Genomic DNA, 22,872 nt, shown 5'->3' with positions numbered 1-22,872 from the left:
AGGTATTATTTTACAACATGAAATAATTTATTAATATGTAATTGAATAGCTAATGAAAAAACCTTATAGAGCTGAGCAGAAGATATTCTATTACTAGATGCAGTGTTAGATTTGATGGCTATACTGTATTCTTCAAGAAAGGTGATAGTCCATGTTTTGTTTTGCAGAAAATGTATATTATCAGTTTATTTTCTCTCACTAGGTGTCCAGATTTGATGATGTGAAAGGAAGGCTATGGAAAAATCCAATGACAGTTCAGAGTATGGTTTTATCCTGGTGGGTTTCTCTGATCGCCCCAAACTTGAGATGGTGCTCTTCATAGTAAATTTTACTCTATATTTAGTGGCTGTATTGGGAAATTCAACCATAATACTCATATGCATTTTAGACCCTCGACTTCATACCCCTATGTACTTCTTTCTGGCAAATCTTTCCTTTTTAGATCTATGTTTTAGTACGAGTTGCATCCCACAGATGTTGGTAAACCTCTGGGGCCCAGAGAAGACTATCAGCTATGCTGGCTGTGTTGTCCAACTTTTCTCTTTCCTTTCTGTCGGTGGAATTGAATGCATCCTTCTGGCTGTTATGGCATATGATCGCTACGCAGCAGTCTGCAAACCTTTGCACTATATGGTCATTATGCATCCCCAGCTGTGTTTGCGGCTAGTGGCTGTGGCCTGGGGAAGTGGATTTGTCAATGCCATTGTCATGTCACCACTGACAATGACCCTGTCTAGATGTGGTCGTCGTCGAGTTAACCATTTCCTTTGAGAAATGCCAGCACTGATCAAGATGGCTTGTGTGGATGCTCGGGCCGTGGAAATGTTGGCCTTTGCCTTTGCTGTTCTCATTGTATTACTGCCCCTCACCCTCATTCTTGTTTCCTATGGCTACATTGCTGCAGCAGTGCTGAGGATCAAGTCTGCTGCTGGGAGATGGAAGGCCTTCAACACCTGTAGCTCCCACCTCACTGTGGTCTCTCTGTTTTATGGAAGCATCATCTACATGTACATGCAACCAGGAAACAGCTCTTCCCAAGACCAAGGCAAATTCCTCACTCTCTTCTACAACCTGGTGACTCCCATGCTAAATCCACTTATATATACTTTAAGGAATAAGGAAGTAAAGGGAGCACTGAAGAAAGTTTTGGGGAGACAATCATGAGCAATAGAAATATATAATAAATTATGGTCTTAGGCAAAATATTCTATTTCAAATTGATTTGATTTTTTTATTTATAGTTAATCCAGCTAATGTATTTAACACTAATGTATACTTTAAATATGGGTAAGTACACTGAATTTTCTCTAAAGTCTGTGTGAATTCACCATGATCATACTTTCTATGGATAGATCTTCACAAAAGGGTATTTAGTAGAAAGAATTATCCCATTAAAAAGAGTAAAATGACTCTGCTGTAGATATAAAATAAACATGTAGTTAAAGCTTATTCAAGTTAATAAGTGAAGGAACTAGATAGATAATAGTAATTGATTCAAAATGTGAAACATGCAAAAGTATTATAAGAACTGAAGAAATGTTAAAGGACCAAACATATGGAGACTTCTTCCTTGGTATATGAGTGAAAACAATTTAATCTGTCTCCCTGTCTGTCTATCTGCCTGTCTGTCTGTCTCTCTCTTACACACACACACACACACACACACACTCTCTCTCTCTCTCTCTCTCTCTCTCTCTTTGTGCTTGTCCCTGGGGCTTGAACTCTACATGCCTCTTTTTGATGGTTAATTGAACATAAGACTCTCGTGGACTTTCCTGCCTTGGTTGGCTTCAAATCTCAATCCTCTGCATCCTAAGTAGCTAAGGTTACAGACATTAAGTCACCAGTGCCCACAACAATTTAATCTTTGACAGTAATTAATTCTCATGTCAGCTATAAGAATTATAACAATGCTATCAGTTATTAATAATTTAATAATTGCCATTTAATCAGAATCAGAAAATCTAGGAAGTCTCTTCTTGTGTGTCCTCTAGAACTTAGACAATGCATAATTTTCCACTGAAACATAAAATTTTCCATACAAGTTACACTATATATTTTAGCAACAAGTATGTTGTCTCAAGTCTCTTAATAAATGAATATAGCTACTTTCATCTGCTTTCTAAAAAGATGAAACTATAAAGGTTGGGAAGGTCAAGGCCATTGATTCAATCCTCATTACAGAAAAAAAAAATCACTTACATAAACAACTGGAATTCCAAAGAGTATCATCCTTAAAGCATCATCATTTTCAGATAAGAAATATTCTTTTTTGATAATATTTGGTGTATATGCAGGAAACTCAAGTATCAGCCTTGCTTGTATTTTCTTCACCTATTTATACAGTCATTTAAGTGTGCTGAATAGTCTATAGCTCCCATGAGAGAGTTTTCAAACTCTTAACATCATTAGTCTTACTTTATTCATATCATGATACCACTCATTCTTAAAATGCCACACAAACTGTATATATAACGTCTTTCTCAGAACAAAATATTTGGCTTATAGCATATTTATACATGGAAATGTCATGTACAGTTAATATGTTTATATGTGTCATATGTTTCCTTTTCCTCAGGAGCAACTTCACCTTTTGAATGGTCTTACCATGGTTCTAAGTATTAAGTTGTGACTAAAATGACTGTGGTAGTAAGTGCAATAATATCTGGTGATGTTTGTTAATTTTAATTAATTCCATCCAGAAATTATTCTTTCATTTCAATCATCAAAATTGTCAAAATTACAAATGAATCTATCACAATGTGCAGTCACAGCTGAAATCTGCTGTCATGTTAACGCAATTCTTTTTCATTCAATGTAAACTCTATGATGAGAACTAAAATAATCACTGAGGAATCTCCATGCATACCAAAAGTCATTCTCAGATTTTTGAAACAAAACTTTTTCCCTAAATGTGCATCACAAATTCAAGAGAAATTACCATGAATTGTGTCATGGCTTATTAGAAGAAATTGAGTAACAATAGCTCAGCATTTTAAACTTCAGATTGAGATAAGATATTTTGCTCTTCTCATTACAATAACTTGTTTGCAAGTAATGCCTTCCTAACCATCAGTTCAAGATTCCTTACTTGTTACCCATCTTCCATTAATTGATTATTGAAACCAATGAAAAAAAAATTCAAGCCATAAATATTATTTGTATAACAATTGGGCGCAAATCATAGGCATGCTGGAAAGCCGGAGGGTGGCCTTGAATGCCAGTAGAAATTATGTTGATAGAATACCAAATATTATATGCATACTGGAAATTACTTTTAATGAATGGACTGTGATATGCAGGTAGACAATGCTTTAAATGAATATTGTCTTTGATGAGTATTGACTTTGATGCAAAATTTCAAATATAACTTTTCAAGGCAATAGAGATTATGATTATGCACATCCTTTTCACATGTGCTAAAGATCTGGTGATTTCTAAAATAGCTCTCAATATATGTTTTCTCTACTTTAAAAAATATGTAATAGTAATTTAATATAATAAAAAGTTACATTCATTTTTACACATTCTAGATTTTGAAGAATATTCATCTTGATCTAGTGTATTGGAAGTATCCTTAAGACTGAAAATATTACCTTAGCAGGCTAATATCCACATAAATTAATTTAAAAAGGTACAACAGAAGAAATAAAAATATGGAATGGCTGTCATATCTATTCTAAAATAAATTATGATTCTACAAGGTATTTTTTAAATTCTTGATATATTCCTTGTAGACATGTTCAGAGATTTTCATAATAAAACAATTTACTCTTTCACTACAAGGCCAAATAAAATTCTTCTGTTGGATCTACCTATGGTTGTAATCATAATATCCAAAACAAACAAATAAACAAAAAGGGTAAACTAATTCAAACCTCTTTTTACTAGGGAGTCTAATTGTATGAAAAGATTATTTTTTAAATTATCACTAAAAGAAATGAGAAAATATCAGTGATCATTATCAGGCATATTGAAAACAGTTATGGGCCTGAGAAGGGTAGAGGACTCACAATGGATCAATTTCCCAGCCATTCTATATGAAACTGAATATCATTAAAATTTGTAAGAAAATCTAAGTAAATATATATATTTATATATATAAGCAACTTCTTTCTTTGGTTTCTTGTTAAAAGTTCAACATTTTCTTTTTATTTTATGGAGAACACTAAAAGATTGATTTATGCAATTACTTTCTGAAGTTCAAAAATTGACTTTCTGAAAAGGAATAATATATTCCTACTTTAATTTTTCTAGCATAATTTTAATGTCATTATTTGTAATTAGGACTATGAGAAACATCCCCCAAAATATCTAAAATGTCCCTACAAAAGTAATGACAGACGGGGCGCCAGTGGCTCACGCCTGTATTCCTAGCTACTAAGGAGGCTGAGGTCTGAGGATCGTGTTCAAAGCCAGCCCAGGCAGGAAAATCCGTGAGACTCTTATCTCCAATTAACTACCAGAAAACTAGAAATGGCACTGTGGCTCAAGTGCTAGAGCACTCACCTTGAGCTGAAGAGCACAGGGACTGTGCCCAGGCCCGGGGTTCAAGCCCCACGACTAATTTTTAAAAAAAGTAATTAGAGAATATTAAAATAAAAGAATTTATTTGTGACATCAGACAAGGCTTACCTAGAGAAAATAACAATGTTTAATTATTTAACTTTTTAATCAGATGGTTTTTCTAGCCCCTGTTATGCTTACTCTTGTGTATATAATAAAGGTTATTCAACCTGTTTTGGTAAATAATTAAATTTATTCCATTTACTTGTCAAAGAACTTTGGTTATAACTACAAATCTTAGACATTTGAAATGAAGATTCTGAATCCTTTTAGAAAAAGTTACCAAACTAATTGTATCAAATGACTGAGTACCTATTTGGATGCTATCATATCTATTTGTGCAAATTCCTGATCCCATTGGAACAGAAACTCTTTGCAGATGTGAACAAACATCATGACAATTACATCTTTATAAAATTTTCTGACATGGAGATATAATCAATATTTTGATCTCATGAATGACTTTCAAATTATTGCAAATAATCAGTCCATATGATAATTTTTTAACACTCAAGCTATATTCTTTGTATGTTATTATCTCCTTTTCTTGGGGTAGGCTTTTCTTTGTAACATAAGGTTGGTTTAATATTCAGTGAAAGATGGGAAAAAATTCTACAATGAACACTGGGAAATATATATATGTGAAAAATTAAAGAAAATCTAAATACATGTAGAGCTATAACACATTTATTCATTGGAAGATACAGTATTTTACAAAGTAATATTTTAAGATGGAACAAAAACTTGAAAAAGAACTTCATAAACAAGAGATTCAGATAACTAATAAATACGAAAAGGTACTCAACTCAACACTAACTCATAAGTAGGTGTGAATTCTAATTATAATAATACCTCAGCACATATAATGGCTAAAAATGCAAACACTGACAACACCAAATGATGAAAATGTACAGAAATTTGAGTTCATTGTTGGTGAGAATATTAAACCTATACAATTATTTGGGCAAGCTATTCGGTAGTTTCTTAGTAAATCATGCACTCTATCAGTTTTGTTTGTTTTAGTACACTGTGGGGCTTGAACTTACAGCCTGAGCACCATCCCTGAGCTTTTGTGCTCAAGACTAGCACTCTACCAATGAGTCACAGATCCACTTCTGGTTTCTTGGTGGTTAATTGGAGATGAGTCTCACTGACTTTCCTGCCCAAGCTGCTAAAAACTGCTAATCTCAGCTCTCAGCCTCCTGGGTATCTAGGTGAGCCATCAACACCTGGTTCAGTTTTTGATTGCTATGTCAACAAGACCATCTTTAGCCGAGAGAGTTAGAGACTGAGTTCAAGATTTGGCAGTTCAATCTGTTCAGTCTCTGGTAAGGATTACTTTGATTATGCAACAATGCTATGTTGCAAATATGGGAGTATGTGCAAGAGAGATTACATGGTGAGACAGTAAGAAAGATTTGGGGGCCGTGCTTACTCTTTTTATTGTTATTCTTATAACAACTCACTCTTGTAAAACTACATTAATCCCCACCTGCACCTTGAACTTAACTACATTCCACTAAGCTCTCATTTCAACATTAGCAAGGAGGCTCAAACTTCAGCACACAAACCTTTAGGTGACATATTCTAACCATACATGAACCATTACTGGTGACCCTTCTTAATGTCCACAATGTATCTATTATATTTGAAAGAATGGGTCCTTTATTGTCGCTGGACTTTGCTTATGTTGTACCTGCCTAAGGCCTTTAAGCAATCTGTGAGACCAACTTCTGGATGGTGCAGCATCGAACATGACCAATAGAACATGGTTCTTGAATTCCTCCTCTTTCAAGACTTGTGATATGGGTTTGCTGATTGTATGCAAGGCCATGTGGTATTCCAAGCACCACAGAAGACTCGATTACTGGCAGGGACTTTTCAGGCAGAAGAAAGAAATACATCTCTGTGATGAGAGATGTACTATTGGATCAGTAAGTAGTTGATCTGTATTTCCAAATGGTATAGGTTGCTCCTCTTACAGAACAGCAATATATCAGGAACTCAAGATCCATTTGCTGACAGGCTAAGCATTCACAGTCAGTGGAATCTATTTCTAGAGGAGTCTATGCAATGGTGTCATGGCCACTTCAATCATATATTCATTGTGCCAGATTCAGGGTAGCCAATGATAAGAATCAGCTAAAGACAACTGGCTAAGTCATTTTTGTTGGTGGTGGTGGTAGTGTTTAGTGTATCATCCATGGTGATTGATTTTTGGTGGGGGTTAACATGGAATACAAAATCACTAAATATGGATGTTGATCCATGCCATCCCTTCCTAGTTTCAATACCTCTGTATTTGTTCAATTCATTAATTTTCACTTCCATCTCTCACCTATGTCACTACAAAAATGACCTACTTTCTTTCTAGGTTTCTAGCCTTGCTCTACCACAATGTATTCCCTCGGAGCAGTGAAAATGTTTGTGCTGAAATAAAAGTCTCTTTATGGCGTGCTCCATTTTATTTATTTATTTTTTTTTTTTGGCGTGCTCCATTTTAAACCATAACAGTGACTTACCCTTAACCCCAAACTTCCATTGTAATTACTATAAGGTTTGATCTGTTTATACAACTTACAACTCTTGAGTAATTACCCCAACTTTTGATTTAATGCCCTTTAATATTGACCATTTTGACTCAATTTATGTATGATAGCATATTCCATTATATCAATGAACCACAGTGTGCCAAACAAGTCTGCAATTTATATCTTAGTAGGTGCTTTCCAAACTTCTGCTATTACAAATAAAGCTGTTTCCTGGCTTCCTATGGGCTTAGAATAGCTTAGCATTAGAATGTATCATTCTTCCATTTTGTTATATATCATGTGTTCACTTATTTGTATTTATTCCTTTTATTGATTATTAAATCACATCTATCTACTGATAAATCAACCAGAAAATATTCACTTATAGAAAATGGAGATTAATGGAGATGAACTAAGGTGTAGTCACCAGATTATTCTCAACACAAAGTTGAGTACTCCAATCACTTGCCTTGGAATTCATTCCAAAACACTATTGATAAAAGTAGTAAACTTTACATATAGCTTATATTTCACTTGATAGTGTAAAACAATCAAATATTTAATGAATGACTACTATGTGCTAATACTGTAGCAGGCATTGATATGTAACAAGAAATGAAAATATGACAGAGTATCAAAATAAGGAGCAGTTAACAAACACAATAAAAACAATAATGCATTGTTTATATGTTCCTCAGTGGTGCATATAATACTAATTTGGATTCATTGTTTTAAGTTCTTCATTCTTACCTTCTTTTAGATATCCTATAAAGACACATAAATAATATTTGTTTATATAACAAGTGTTTTCACAGTGCCTAAATATGATTAATAAAAAATCTATTACATCCTCAGAGTAGTGTTACATTTAGTTTGTAATGGGGATTATTGCTGGAGAGTAAGAATATAAATGATAGAGAATAACTCTCTTAGGAGTGCACACTAAATCCCTGCTCAACAAGATGCCATCCGGAAGCAAGGAATGATTATTCTAGTTACACTGGAAAAGTATGAGGTTTGGTGATGAGAATAACATTAGGTAAATTCCCAGAGCTGCTGAGTTGCTCTGACCATCAACTCCAAAACAAGAACTGACTTACTTTAGTTTTCCCCTGTGATCAGTCTTTGTTTCTCCTCTAACACAGATAACCCTAGAGACTGCTCCATTCTGTGAATTATTATGAAACTTTTTAATAGTTGCATACATGATGAGAAAGCATGTTAATAGATCATACACTTCTAAACACCGGTTCCCTGTAGATATGGAGAAAACAAGATTGCCACTATCAGTAACTCCGTTGTGGTAATCATCATCATGAGATCTCTAGGGTCTTGTCTTTCCAACTTCTATAAAGAGCTGCTGAAGTTGCAAATTGCTCTCCTGCCTACTCTAGTATGACAAATTCCCCATTGACCCTATCATTCAAAATCTCTTAAGGTTTTGCAGTTATCCAGAAAAAGTCACCTGATTAAATATATCCTTATTTCAGTTTTCCCAGAAACCAGAGATGGTCTAAGAAAAGCTACTTTAATCAGTAAATCCAAACATGTCTTGTTCATTGTTTTTTCACCTTACAATTTGATTTTTCCTTTCTCAATCCCTCAGAATATAGCTGTCAGGGTAAATAGGTCTAGCATTCAGTCCTTAATAAACTATCTTTTCAGTTAGAAGACAGGAAGAGACAAATAACTCAAACCCCTGCACTTCCTTCTCAATTCTTAGGATTTATTACTTACAAAAAAAGGCAAAACATTTAAAGGAAACAATAGGTAGAAAATATTAACTGTGTTTAGGAAACTGTTATAATTGTTTTCCAAACTTATTCATACCATTACTGTAATAAAATGGCAAGAAAAACTTGTCATTTATTAACACTTTAGTGGTTTGTGTGGAATTTTATTTATAGTGCTGTTTTATTCTTGAACACAGAATCAAAGTGAAGCTTAATTTAGAGGAAACTTGCAAACATCTAATGGCAACTGTGTCAGAATTTATCAATAGAATTGCCATTGGGCTTCAGTTTTATGGATAGTTACCTTTGTCATTTTCGATAACATTTGTTTTCTTTGTCACTCTCAATCTTTGCCAAACTCCCAAATACTCTGAGAAAATAATGGGATAATTCATTTAATAATGTTTCTTCATTAATTGGGTCAAAAACTGGGCAACTAGAGAACAATAGATTAATATGATTTGTTTTGCAAGCTAAGCAGAATCATGGAGTCTATTAACCATGCATATATAATTTTTTCTTTTGGAATAAAATAAAAGATAAAGACATTTTGTGAAATTAAGATGATTCGGTGCCAAACCTAAATATGAGATCCAAGGCACATTATTTGATTTACTTCAAACTTTAACTTCTAAATATGAAAATGACAGTTATTTATTAACTACAGATATAGTTATGTTATTATTTTTAATTTGAAAGGAATTAAAAATATAGATTGTTTATATCCTTGTGTTCAATTCTTGATATATTTGCGTATTTATAAATTATAGTATTTTAGAAATAAGACTATAGCATAACTAAAATTATGAAATACTGTTTGTCAAGGTTTAGCATACATAATGTATAATACTTGGAAGAATTTTTTGTTAGTATGGTACCATTTAGCATAATTTCATTATAATCAGTCTTTATCAAATATACTTAATAAATATACTTTGAACACTATGTAATAAACTTGAATCATATTTAATATTTTTTGGAATTTGTTCCATATAAACATCACATTGGTTTTCACTTTATTATTCATGAGTGCAAATACATTTCTTTTTCCATTATTCAATCTGGATGTTTAGTCTGTTTTTTCAACTACAGTATAACTATGTATACATCTTTCTGTACTCATGCAAATATTCTTAATAATAAATTCTGAGTAAGTCAACAATTTGTGCACTTCCCAAATGTCCAAAAATCTGATTGAAAGTACTCTTTAAAAAATTTAAGATTGATTTACATTTTCATACACACTGTGGACCTTACAGAGTGACTATTACCAGAGAGAAAAACTACTTGTAATATGATAAGCAAAATTAATTGCAAAATATGCTATTTTTTCTTGTTTTTATTAATACATATTAATTGTAGCAAACAATTTCATTGTGGAAGTGGCACTGTGGCTCAAGTGGTAGAGCGCTAGCCTTGAGCTGAAGAGCTGAGGGACAGCGCCCAGGCCCAGAGTTCAAGCCCCATAACCGACCACAAAAAAAAAAAAAAAAAGTTTCATTGTGATAGTTCTTGTTTTGTTGATAGTATTTATTTAAATATACATGAGGTTAAAAATTATGTTTGGAGACATTATGCATTACTGTTTTACCTAATTGTATCTCATAATCCTTTACATTTGACTTAGCCACATAACTGTAATCTTTATTTATTTGAAAAGGCTTATTTGCTGGAAAAACTCTTTGAACAGTCAGTAGTTTACATAGGTTCCAAATGATTTGTAATATTTTTCACTGTTCCATAAAAAATATTAGGATGATTTATCTGGAATTTATTGAGGCATTTAAATTTTTCTACTGACATAATACTGATTCTTACTTTTTTTACTTCATATTTTTCTAAAAGCTACATTTTTAAACTCAGATCACATACATATGTATACGCATATTCAGTCTCTGAAATGAGCTTTTTGACTCACTCATGAGTTTCAAAGACATCAGTATTAAGAACATTTGCGAGTTTCAATGTCTCACACCTATGAGTGTGTTTAATGTTTATTCTTAGACTATGAACCTCCCGTTAAAGAAGCCTCTCTCACCCTTAGTTTTACTGATTTAGACAATGTTATCATTCTTCAAGTTTGGGGGACCAATATTACCTCTTCCAGAGGGAAATCAGTGTGGTTTTAGTGCTTTGACTATAATTTAAAGGATATTAATTAAATTCCAAGGAATATTCATTTGATATTTACTATAGTCAAATAACTTTATCAGGCCAAACCTAACATAAAACTTAGATTTCAACTGACAAGAAAAATACCAGAGTCCTTTAGTTATCCTTTTGAAAATTAAATTGGATATAGAGACATTAGAATTTAAAATACTTTCCTCAGAAAAACACTTTAAATTTCAATATTTCAATTCAAGGAAAAAGAGGTGTGCAAAAGATAATCATATGTCACTGTGCTGCCAACAAACTTACACCACACCACAGCCCAGAAATATTTCAGCATAAGAATAAGTGGTACAAAGATATAGCAGTTTTGATGCCCAGTTGTTTGACGTTATTCCAGTATTTCCCCTCAGAAAATACTCTTCTATTCTCATCTGCAGCAGATAATTACCCAAAGGAGTGTTCAATCTTTGTGATGTCAACAAAAAAACATGTATTGCCAACATCTTGACACCATCTTTAATTCCAGGAAATTAGTCTTCTGTTCTTTCCATCTGAGTTTATAAGATTCCCATACTCCACTGACTATTTTGGGAGGTTGGTAAGAAGTCTTTGCATTTGGGGCTTGGGGCAGTCACTGCAGAAAACCTGTTAACTACCAGGCATTTAGTCCAAATGGCAGAAGATACCAGGGAAGGATGCTAATGCTGTGTTGCTTTTTTTCCTTAATTACTATTGTATCTTTTCTCTGGAGATACACTATACCATTATTCTTATTGAGGTACAACTTATTAAGAAAAATGAAACAAATGGCTTTTACCGTTTTATTGTCACAAAGAAGGGACCTGGAATATAATTATAAAATAGACTTCGGGTGAGTGCCAGCCTGGTTTCTTATTTGTTTTGCTTTGTTCCCCCACCCCCACCCTGCCCATGCTCTCGTCTTGACAGGTAGAATTTTTATACCCACTTTTATGTAGTTTCTTTGGTTTCATAATCTTATTACTTTCTACTATATCAACTGCATCATCTTCCTCAAAATCAGATAACACAACAAACCACAGAGAAAAAAGCCATATATATATGTATATGTATATATATATATATCTATATATATATATATATTCTTCTTTCTGTATTACTCATGAAAGTTGAAAGAGCTAAGCCTAAATGACTGAACAAAACAATGTTTTCTTTTTTCTCTTTTACTCTAGTATGGCTGTGGAAAATAAATTTACTCTAAGAACTTCAGGTCAAGAAGTTATCTCCATTGGGGGATAATAGTACCCACCTGAAATTATACCCTATGAAATGTAGAGAGAGAGGATTAGGAAGTCTACACTACATCTTAAGATTATGTCTCTAAAAATAAAGTTTTCATTGAAAAAAAGTTTTTATTTGAAACTCAAAATATCTGATAAAAATTGTGAACCTGCCTTTGTTTTTTTCCAGTTGACTAAGTGAGTATACTAGCATCAAAAACAGTCTGTGACTCTCTGGATCACATAGTAAACTAGATTTGCTATAATATCCATTTGCTGCCTTTAGTCTTTTTATTCATGACTATTATGGAAGAATCAGCATAAAATATTTCACTTCTGGAAAGAATATACTCCTTGACTTGTGCAATTTAGGTTTCAGGATTCTGTTCTAAATAAATTAATGCCAATATAATTTCATCAGGATAAAGAACTGGGATACTGACCTCTCTAATAACCTCCTTATAAACCTCTTTCTCCTGTACAAGACTGTCTTGAGTGGTCCTCTGGGATGGCTGCCTACAGGAAAGCTACAGGTCACCTGGTACCCCAAACCTCAATTCCATGGTCTGGTCTCCCTTACTGCCTTGTCGCTGGCCGCAGTGGGTTGTAGCATCTGCAGTGGGTTGCAACAATTTCCTGGCAAATTAAATCAATTAAACATGAGATTAGATATTTTTAAAAAAGAAAGTACCATTGATATTATTAAGTTAATAGCTCTTTACCACATATGAAAGATACAGTGTAACTTTTTAAAAATTTTTTATTGTAAAAATACTGTACAGAGGGGTTACAATTACATGGGCAAGGTAAACAGTGTAACATATAGCAAGATATGGCTTACGAGCCGGGCGCCGGTGGCTCACGCCTGTAAACCTAGCTACTCAGGAGGCTAAGATCTGAGGATCCGGTTCAAAGCCAGCCCGGGCAGGAAAGACCGTGAGACTCCCATCTCCAATAAACCAATAGAAAACCGGAAGTGGCGCTGTGGCTCAAGTGGTAGAGCACTCGCCTTGAGCTGAAGAGCTGAGGGACAGTGCCCAGGCCCAGAGTTCAAACCCCATGACTGACCAAAAACAAAAAAAAGATATGGCATACGTTTCTATAGCTTGTGTTTTCCAAAACTTCAGGTACTGAATTCAGTTCTGGTTGTCACAGTTTTAGAAAGGTATTGTCAATACTTAGACCATACGTAAGGCAAGTATTAGAGCGATTACACAGCTTTATATCTTGTTATACAAAGAAGAGTTGGAGAGAAGTAAATAGCTTGGCCTAAAGAACAGGTACTTGAGTTGAGATAACTGCTAATAAATATGTTAGAATATGTTAAATATGTTAGAAAGAATACATGTGATGTATCCTTTGTAAAGTTAAAACACTTTGTCTTATGAATCCTAGAATATTTCTATTTCATAAAAATGTTAGTTGTAAGTCATCATTTCCAACATGAAAATGATCTGTGTTTGACTAGCTGTGTTTGACATTATATCACTGAGCAGGAGATATTCTATTACTGAATGCAGTATTAGATTTGATGGCTGTATGTCCCACCAGACCTCTTAATCCATGTTTTATTTTGCAGAAAATATCATCTGTTCTTCATTTTGTTCTTACCCAGGTATACAGACTTGATGATGTGAAAGGAAGGCTATGGAAAAATCCATTGACAGCTCAGAGTATGGCTTTATCCTGGTGGGTTTCTCTGATCGCCCCACACTTGAGATGGTGCTCTTCATAGGAAATTTTACTCTATATTCAGTGGCTGTTGGGAAATTCAACCATAATATATGCATTTTAGACCCTCGACTTCATACCCCTATGTACTTCTTTCTGGCAAATCTTTCTTTTCTAGATCTCTCCTTCAGTAGTTGTTGCATCCCACAGATGTTGGTAAACCTCTGGGGCCCAGAGAAGACTATCAACTATGCCGGCTGTGTTGTCCAACTTTTCTCTTTCCTTTTTGTTGGGGGAATTGAGTGCATTCTTTAGGCTATTATGGCGTATGATTGCTATGCATCAGTCCGCACTATATGGTCATTATGCATCCCCAGCTGTGTTTAAGACTCATGGCTGTCGCTTTGGGAAGTGGATTTGTCAATGCTATTATCATGTCATCACTGACAATGACCCTGTCCAGATGTGGTTGTCATGTAGTTAACTATTTCCTTTGTGAAATGCCAGCACTGATCAAGATGGCTTGTGTGGATACTCAAGCCATGGAAATGTTGGCCTTTGCCTTTGCTGTTCTCATTGTATTACTGCCCCTCACCCTCATTCTTGTTTCCTATGGTTACATTGCCGCAGCAGTGCTGAGGATCAAGTCTGCTGCTGGGAGATGGAAGGCCTTCAACACCTGTAGCTCCCACCTCACTGTGGTCTCTCTGTTTTATGGAAGCATCATCTACATGTACATGCAACCAGGAAACAGCTCTTCCCAAGACCAAGGCAAATTCCTCACTCTCTTCTACAACCTGGTGACTCCCATGCTGAATCCACTGATATACAGTTTAAGGAATAAGGGGATTAAGGGAGCACTGAAGAAAGTTTTGAGGCTACAAAAATGAGCAAGAGATGTGAGATATACTAAATTATAAAATCTTAGGTAAATAATTTTTCCAAATATATATATATATATATATATACTGCTAATAAATTCAATTAATTGGATATTTTAAATGTGGATACATACAGTTAATTTTTTCTAAAGTTAATATGAATCAATCATAAGTACACGATCTGGATAAATATTTTTAATATATATTTTTATTGTAAAGATACTGTACAAAGGGGCTACAGTTACATGAGTCAGGTAATGAGTACATTTCCTCCCTACCATTGTTACCCTGTCCTTTGTTTTTCCCCTACCATCCCTTATCTCTCTACCTCCCCAACTTCTCCCCCCTCCCCCCAAGCTGTAAAGTTCATTTTCAACATAGTATCTTGTACATCTCATTGTTACAATAGATCAACCTGTATCCTTATTTCAGCATTTTAATTTTTCTTCCCCTCCCCAAATTAGAAAAATGTATATCAGGATGCGGGGCACCTGAATCAAATAGTGAAAATAAGGGTTATACCATGGGGGAAGAACATACAAAAGAAACAAAAAATTACACAGTACATTATAAGTACATTAAAAACAACAGCAACAAAGATAAAACTTCTTGTGTCCATATCTTGGGGTTCATTTTACTTAGAACATCATCATATATGGCCAGATGTACATAGCTTTTTACCTTTTCTTCTGGTCCTAGACATATACTAGTTATTGCAAATAAGGGAAAGATCTGGGTAAATATTAAAAAGTGTCTGGTACAGATAAGAAATAAAAATATGGTATCCATTTTTTAAAACAATGTACTTAAACTTTACAGTAGTCAACGAAGGAATATATAAGACAGATATAATAAAAATTGGCTCCAAAAATGAAAAATATATATAAGAAGAAGAAAAATATTGAAATAACTGCAAATAGAGACAAAATTTGCTTCTTCTCTTGTAGGAGAGAGAAGGCAATTTAATTTCTTTTGGAGAGGAATGATTTGTAGTAATTGACAATTATTTTATAAGGCTATCAGTTATTAAAAATATATACAAAGTTGCAAAATACTTGCCTTAGAATCACAATCAGATAAATGAGAGAGTGTCCTCTAGAGTTTAGACAATACACACAAGCTAAACCATGTTTGAACACTAATGAAAGGAAATGATTATTTTCACTTGGTTTTTTTTTTAATAATGAAACTACAGGTGATAGAATGTAGTTTAGGACATTTGTCCAAGGCCCTGTGTTCAATCCCCAGTATAACAAAAAAATCACTTTGGGATTGCAAAGTGCTGTGTATTATCCACAAATCTTAATTAATATTGTCTTTGCTAAAGTGTTTGGATCATACACAACTCACTCAATTATCAGCCCTAGTTTCATTTTCTTCACTTATTTGTACAATTCTTAAGTAATCTGGATATGCTTGCTACAGCCCATATGAGAGAATTCTCAAAAACTTAATTTACTTTAACTGTTCATACTATAATATCACCCATTCCCATCCCCCATTGTCTCTGGTGATCAGCCCAAATACAACATATTAGCAAAATCGTCTATGTGTATTATTTGATTTATAATTATTTTATTTCCTTTTAACTTATGCATGTAAATGCTACCTTTTCTACTTGATGCTTTATGTTTATGTATTTTACATGTTGCCAATTAGATTCCAAGTTGCTCAGTGGGAAGAGCCATTCACTTCTTTAAACATTATGCTAGGTATTAAATTATTATTGAAGTGTCTTATAGCTACTAAGTAACCAATAATAGCTGGTGTGGTTATCAATGTTAAATTACTAATTATACCCAGAAGTTATTGTTTCATGTTTAATTAGTGTCATAATCTTTAATCTTCAAAATTACAAGTTAATCTACCAAAATATCTCTCAGTTTAAGTCTGTGGCCAAACTATTTTTTATTGTTATTATAAAGGTGATGTCCAGAGGGGTTAAAGTTACATAAGTCAGGTGAGTGCATTTCTTTTTTGGACAATGTCACCCTTTCCCACATCTCCCCAGTTTTTCCCTCTTATTTGTACCCACAAGTTGTATAGTTCATTTTTAACATAGTGTCTAGTGAGTATCGCTGCTGCATTCTGCTGCAAAATTTTATACAGTTCTTTTGCATTTAATGTAAACTTTTTGAAAAATAAAGAAAAAAATCATTGAGGAATCTTCATGGGTATGAAAACTATCCCCAGATTTTTGACATCATTTTTTCCCTAACTGTACATTACAAACTAAGTAGAAATTACCATGAATTCTATCACAGATTATTGGAGGAGGTTGGAGGCTCTTTAGTTTGAGAAAAGGATATTTTGCTCTTCCCATTATGTAACTTGCTTGTAAGCAATGCCTTCCTAACCCTCATTTCAACATTTCTTGTTATACATTTTCCATGACCAACTGATTTCTGAATCTGGTGTAAACAATTTCAAACAAAACTTCTGTAAATATGAGTGGTGTAATAGATGTATTAAATCATAAATATGTTGGAAAATTAGAGGAAGGCTGTGATAAATGCCAGTTGGGATTATATTGATATAATACCAATTTATAGGCAAAATGGAAATTAGTTTTAATCAATGTATTGTGATATGCTGGTGGAAATGCTTTAAATAAGTATTACTTTTTTCTGATACACAACTACAAATATTTTTCAAGGCAACAGAGATTTAAGTTAGTTGGCATCTAGTGTTACTCCTATAATTATGCATATCCTTCTCACATGTGCTATAAACCTGGCGCTGTCCAAACGGTTTCACTTCTTTTCTTTTATATTTTTAAAGAAAATATCAAATGTAATATAATATCTTTAAAAAGGTATCATTCATTTTGCATATTCTTTATTGTCTCAAAACAATATACTAGAAGTATTTTTAAGGCTTAAAAATGTTCTATTAGAGTCTTAAAATTTGACTAAAACAATTAATAAAGATAAAATAGAAAAAGAATATGAAGGTCATATCTGCTCTAAAGTAAATTATTACTTTTGTATATATTTTTATTGTAAAGATACTGTACTCTAAATTATTATCCTGTAACACATTCCTTTCTTTTTGTCAGCTGTGGAGCTTGAACTCAGGGACTAGAAACTTGTTCCTGAGTTCTTTTGCTCAAGATTAGCACTCTACCACTTTGAGACACAAATCTACTTCCAGTTTTCTGGTGGTTAATTGGAGATAAGAGTCTCATGGACTTTCCTGCCCGGGCTGGCTTTAAACCTCTATCCTCAGATCTCAGCCTCCTGACTAGATAGGATTATAGGCATGAGCCACCAGCACCCGACTTCATCTTCTTTAATCTCTATAAATATGTGCAGGGCTTTTCATAATACAATATTGCATTCTACTGCAATACCAAAAAAATCCTTTTATTGGACTTCATAATTTTTTAATATCTTAAATAATTTTCAAAAAAAGGATAAACTAATTCAAACCTCCTATTGCAATGTTTTATAGTATTAAAGGATTCTTACTATAAAGTTGTCACTAAAATGAATGACCAATGTGAAAAATACCAGTCACAAGGCTTACTAAAATAAGTCAGAAAAAAGTGGATAGTTCACAAAACTCCACAAAGACATAGTTATTCACAGCCACTCTGTATGAAATTAATTTATAGGAAAGTTTACATAAGAAGGATATTTACTTTTTGAAGACAAAAATTAACTTCTATTTTCTTGTTGGAAGTGACAATATTTACCATGTGCTAGAAGCTTACACTTGTAATTTTAGCTACTCAGGAAGCTGAGATTTGAGGATCATGGTTCAAAGTCAGATTGGGCAGGAAAGTCTGTGAGACTCTATCTCTAATTAACCACCAAAAACCTAGAAGCCGAATTGTAGCTCAAGTGGGAAAGTGCCAGTCTTGAGCAAAAAGAAAAAAGAAGAGAAAAAGAAAAAAAGTCAACATTTCTTTTTAAATCTTCTGATGTATATAATTAATAGTTTCTTTTTTCATTATGTTTTTATTGTAAAAGGGGTTAAAGTTACATGAGTAAGGTAATGAATACATTTCCTATCCATCATTATTACTTCCTCTTTTGTTTTTCCCCTATCATCCCTTCCTTCCCACCTCCCCAACTACTCCTTCCCATTAATAGTTTCTGAAATTTAAATTTTTGATTTGGTCTCTGAAAAAAAAGGGCCTTTATCTCTCTACCTTAAACTTCCTTTCATAAATTCTCATGTCATCAAATAGTGTTATTGTCATATACAACTTTATATTAAAGGATTATAGTAGCCTTCATTGAAAATGTTTTCTGAAGATCCTCTAAAAGGGTAAATATGGAACTGTAAAATAAAGAATTTATTCTGTGACATCAGACACAGGCTTACATAAGAAAATTAAATGTTGAATTGGGATTCTTCTGAATGAGAAGTCTTGCTACTTTCCTTATGGGATTTTTTCCACTTTCAAATAAACTTCCTCTGTTTATCTTTTAGAAATGTTTGATTAAAAATGTTTCAGTAAAGTAATATAATTTTATTAAGAAATATACATGAGAACATTAAGAAAACAAACTTCTGAAATGTGTACCTGTAGCAAATTTATTAACTGAGAAGTTAAGTATTTAAAGATATATGTTCTTGCTGGGTTCTTGCCTAGAATTATAGCTACTCAGGAGCCTGAGATAAGGATTGTGAAAGGACATCTTATTGGTTTCTAACCAATAAGAAGCTGGGTGGAGTGATTTATGTATGTCATTGTAGCTATATACTAAGCATAAATAGGAGGATCATGACTCCAGCCAGACTGGGCATAAATGTAAGACCCTATTTGTAAACTAACAAAAGCAAAAGAACTAGAGAAATATCTTCAGTAGTAGAGACATTATTACTGGCTCAAGTAGTAGAGCTTCTTTCTGACAAAGGCTAGGCCCTGAGTTCAAATACCAGTACCACCCAAAAAAGATAGTACATTCTTTCCAAAATTATGTATTGATACTCAGTCAAAATTAAATAGGAATTTTAGTAGATGTTCACTACATGTTCTTAACATTTACATGAAAATGCAATAAGCCAGTAAATCAGAAATAATGGAGATGGGGACTAAATGGGGTGTGGGGGGAGGTGGGTAATGCCTGTAACCCTAGCTATGCAGGAGACAGATCTGAGGATTGCCGTTTGAAGCCAGCCTAGGCAGGAAAGTCTTTGAGACTGGAACTGGAGTTGTGGCTCAAAGTGGTAGAACTCTAGCCTTGAGCATAAAAGCTCCAGGAGAGAACCCAGGCCCTGAGTTCAAGCCCCATGACCAACAACAACAACAACAAATTCTATTGGAAAGATAAATAAACTGGACAGAACAGAGAATCCAGAAGTGGATGTGTGCATTCATTTAGTTTATTTTTAGTGTCACTAAAGCAATTCAATGATTTTGTAGAGTTGGTTACTGAAACAATATCCTTGGCCTTATCTTGTACTATGAACATAAATTAAATTGAGATGAGTCAGAATTAAATGTGAATGCTAAACTTGTGAAGTTTCATTCTTGTTATTTATCAATGCATAACAACTAACTCCACATTGTAGAGTGGCAAAAATAATTATTTCCTAAGTTATGAGTATGTGTGCTATGGATTTATGGATTTGGCACTGTGAAAGATTTCTCATTTCTGTTCCATAATGTTTGGAACCTCAGCTCAGATGGCTGAAAATGTCTGTGAATGCTTATCTGTGGCTACCCATCTGCATCTCCCCATAGCATTTAGGAACTAAAATATCTGAGATGATACTTTGCTCATGTCACGGATGCATGTCCTGACATAGTTAAAATGTGAGTACTAGTACCGTTAAGGTGGTCTCAGGGTACCTAAACTCAATGTCAATTTACAAATAATGGGAGCAGAGGTTTTGGATAAAAGAAAGTTAAAGATTAATTGATTTTGCCAGACAGAATTTGGATAACATGAGCCGTTATGTCAAAGAAAAGTATAGTCTTACAGGGGGGTAGTGGTGGTGGCGTTTAGGTTTTAAAGAAGAGCCCAGAAGCCTGGAGTTTCCATTTCCTGCACCACAGACCAAATGGCAGGTTATCAATATAGGAAATAACACAACGTTTATGAGGACACTCTTCCTGCCCAGGATCACTTGGATATTTATCATGCAAGGATATAATATCATTCAAGGGCCATACAAAATTATCAATACAGGCCTAGGGCCATGAGCAGCACTGAAAGCACAGAGCAGCATACGTGTCTGTCTTGTCATGTACCAAATGATTTTGAGGGTTTTATATGGCCTATAGAGGGCACTCCCCACCCCGAATGGTCAAGGTCCTTTTTTGCTCTAAAATCACTGAAGAAAACATGTTAATATAGCTCTAAAACAAACTGTAAATGATGTGTGATGTTATTTACACCAAGTGAAGGCAAACTGCCTCTGTCATTAGAATAAGCATTGTTGATAAGAATGAATTCTTAGTAAGCACTAAGAACCAGAGTTTGAAATCTTTAGAGAGCCTAAAAAGTGAAACAAAACTTCCAGCATCTAAAAGAATCCCAATTTTTTTTGGAATGATTGCCGGGTTGGCAAAGCCTCCTTGGCCTTCATGATGAGCCAAAAGATAGATGAATCTCACCCCAAGCAATCTTTTCCTTCCCCAACCTTCATCTAGTATACTCAAAGTCTAAAAGAAGCACAGATATTAGAAGTTTGCTTTATGTCCCACTGGTCTTCCGTTCTGGACAGAACTGCAAACTTGCCTAATTGCTTCAATGTTTTTCATTTATTCCCAAAGGCTTCCGTGAAGAGAATGAGACATTTTTAGTTTTCCGTTATGAGACGCTTAGTAAAAAAAAATTAAAGTATAAATTGTCTTTACTACTTCAGAATAGTTCTTTAGATGTCTGAGGATTTTCTCTCAGACTCTGGTGTGCCATACCTCAAGATGAATTCACTGGTGGAAAATGTGCCAGTTTAACAGAGATCCTGCTATACTGTGTTTCACCTCCATACTAGTTTGGGAAGAAAGTGACTTCCAGTCAACTTGTAGATGAAATCATATATTTCTTTGGTGAGCAGTTCTTCTCTCACACTGGTCACTTTGTATGATTAAGTTACATAATTGTATGATTAAGTTATATAAATTCAGAAGTAACTTACCAAATGACATTACAAAATGGGTAATATTCTTAAAAATAGAGACCACTGACCAACTTTCTAGAATTAAAACTAGCATTCAGAAGAGAGAAATGGAAGAAAAAAAAGTAGTAAGAAAAGAAGAACTAGGACAAAAGTAAATTCCAACATGTTCTTACAGATAGTTTAAGTGGAAGTAAGTAACATGCTAATTATTTGTTATTTAAAAAAATATTATTCTTACTCTCATTTATCTCTTAGGCAAAATATTTGACTAATAACAGCTAGTGTTAGGAAATGAGTTTGTTTTCCTGTGAAGTATCTAAGAAACAGAGAATACTAGAAATAATTATATATAAAAAAGGAATACTACAATGGAACCTATTTTCAATATAGTTGATAATAGAAACCAGCTAGAAAATTATTTGTTAAAACTTGTAGACAAATGAAGGACAAAAACAAAAGTTTATGCTTATGAAATTTCAGGCCATCAGCGTTCAAACTCCTGGATACTCATACAGAAGTTCTATCAAACTTAAAGAATTCCACATATGTACCAGCTATGAAATATGACATCAGAAACATAGTTATAATAAAATTCTTCAGCTTTCATTCTTTGTGATGTTCAGATACTTACAGAAGCCTTGTGTTTATATGTAAATTGTATGAATGAAATATAGTTTTAAATATTTCCTTTGGTTTAGAATACTGTAAAAATTATTTTGAAAAAGGAAAGCTTTCAGACATTTGAAACAGTCCATCAACAATAACTCAGATTCATCTCACTGGATAAAATTCCTATCAAGTAAGAGTTTTACCAACTCAAGCCAAACTAAAATTACCTTCTCATGTTGATATTGGGGAAAGTCTCTGGTTTTATTTTATCATTTTTCTCTAAGCATGGATTGATATAACCATTTCTTCATAATAGTCTCCATTTGGAGAATATATTATTTACCTTCAACATATTTAACTTTTAACAGAGCTTTCTGTGTACCTCATTTTATCTGGTGACTCTATCTTAAAACATAAAATACTAAAC

At 33.7% G+C, this 22,872-nt stretch overlaps 2 pseudogenes; both read left to right on the top strand.

Moving 5' to 3' along the window:
- The first annotated feature begins 234 nt into the window (after positions 1-234).
- Positions 235-1,197, top strand: LOC122111233 (annotated as a pseudogene).
- Positions 1,198-13,851: 12,654 nt separating this feature from the next.
- LOC122111232 lies at positions 13,852-14,765 on the top strand (annotated as a pseudogene).
- Positions 14,766-22,872: the final 8,107 nt, after the last annotated feature.

This window comes from Dipodomys spectabilis, unplaced genomic scaffold (assembly GCF_019054845.1).
Source record: "Dipodomys spectabilis isolate Male_0828 unplaced genomic scaffold, ASM1905484v1 ptg000085l, whole genome shotgun sequence".
Lineage (NCBI taxonomy): Eukaryota > Metazoa > Chordata > Mammalia > Rodentia > Heteromyidae > Dipodomys > Dipodomys spectabilis.
Note: the sequence above shows the minus strand (reverse complement) of the source record. Positions and strands in the feature narration are given on the sequence as shown.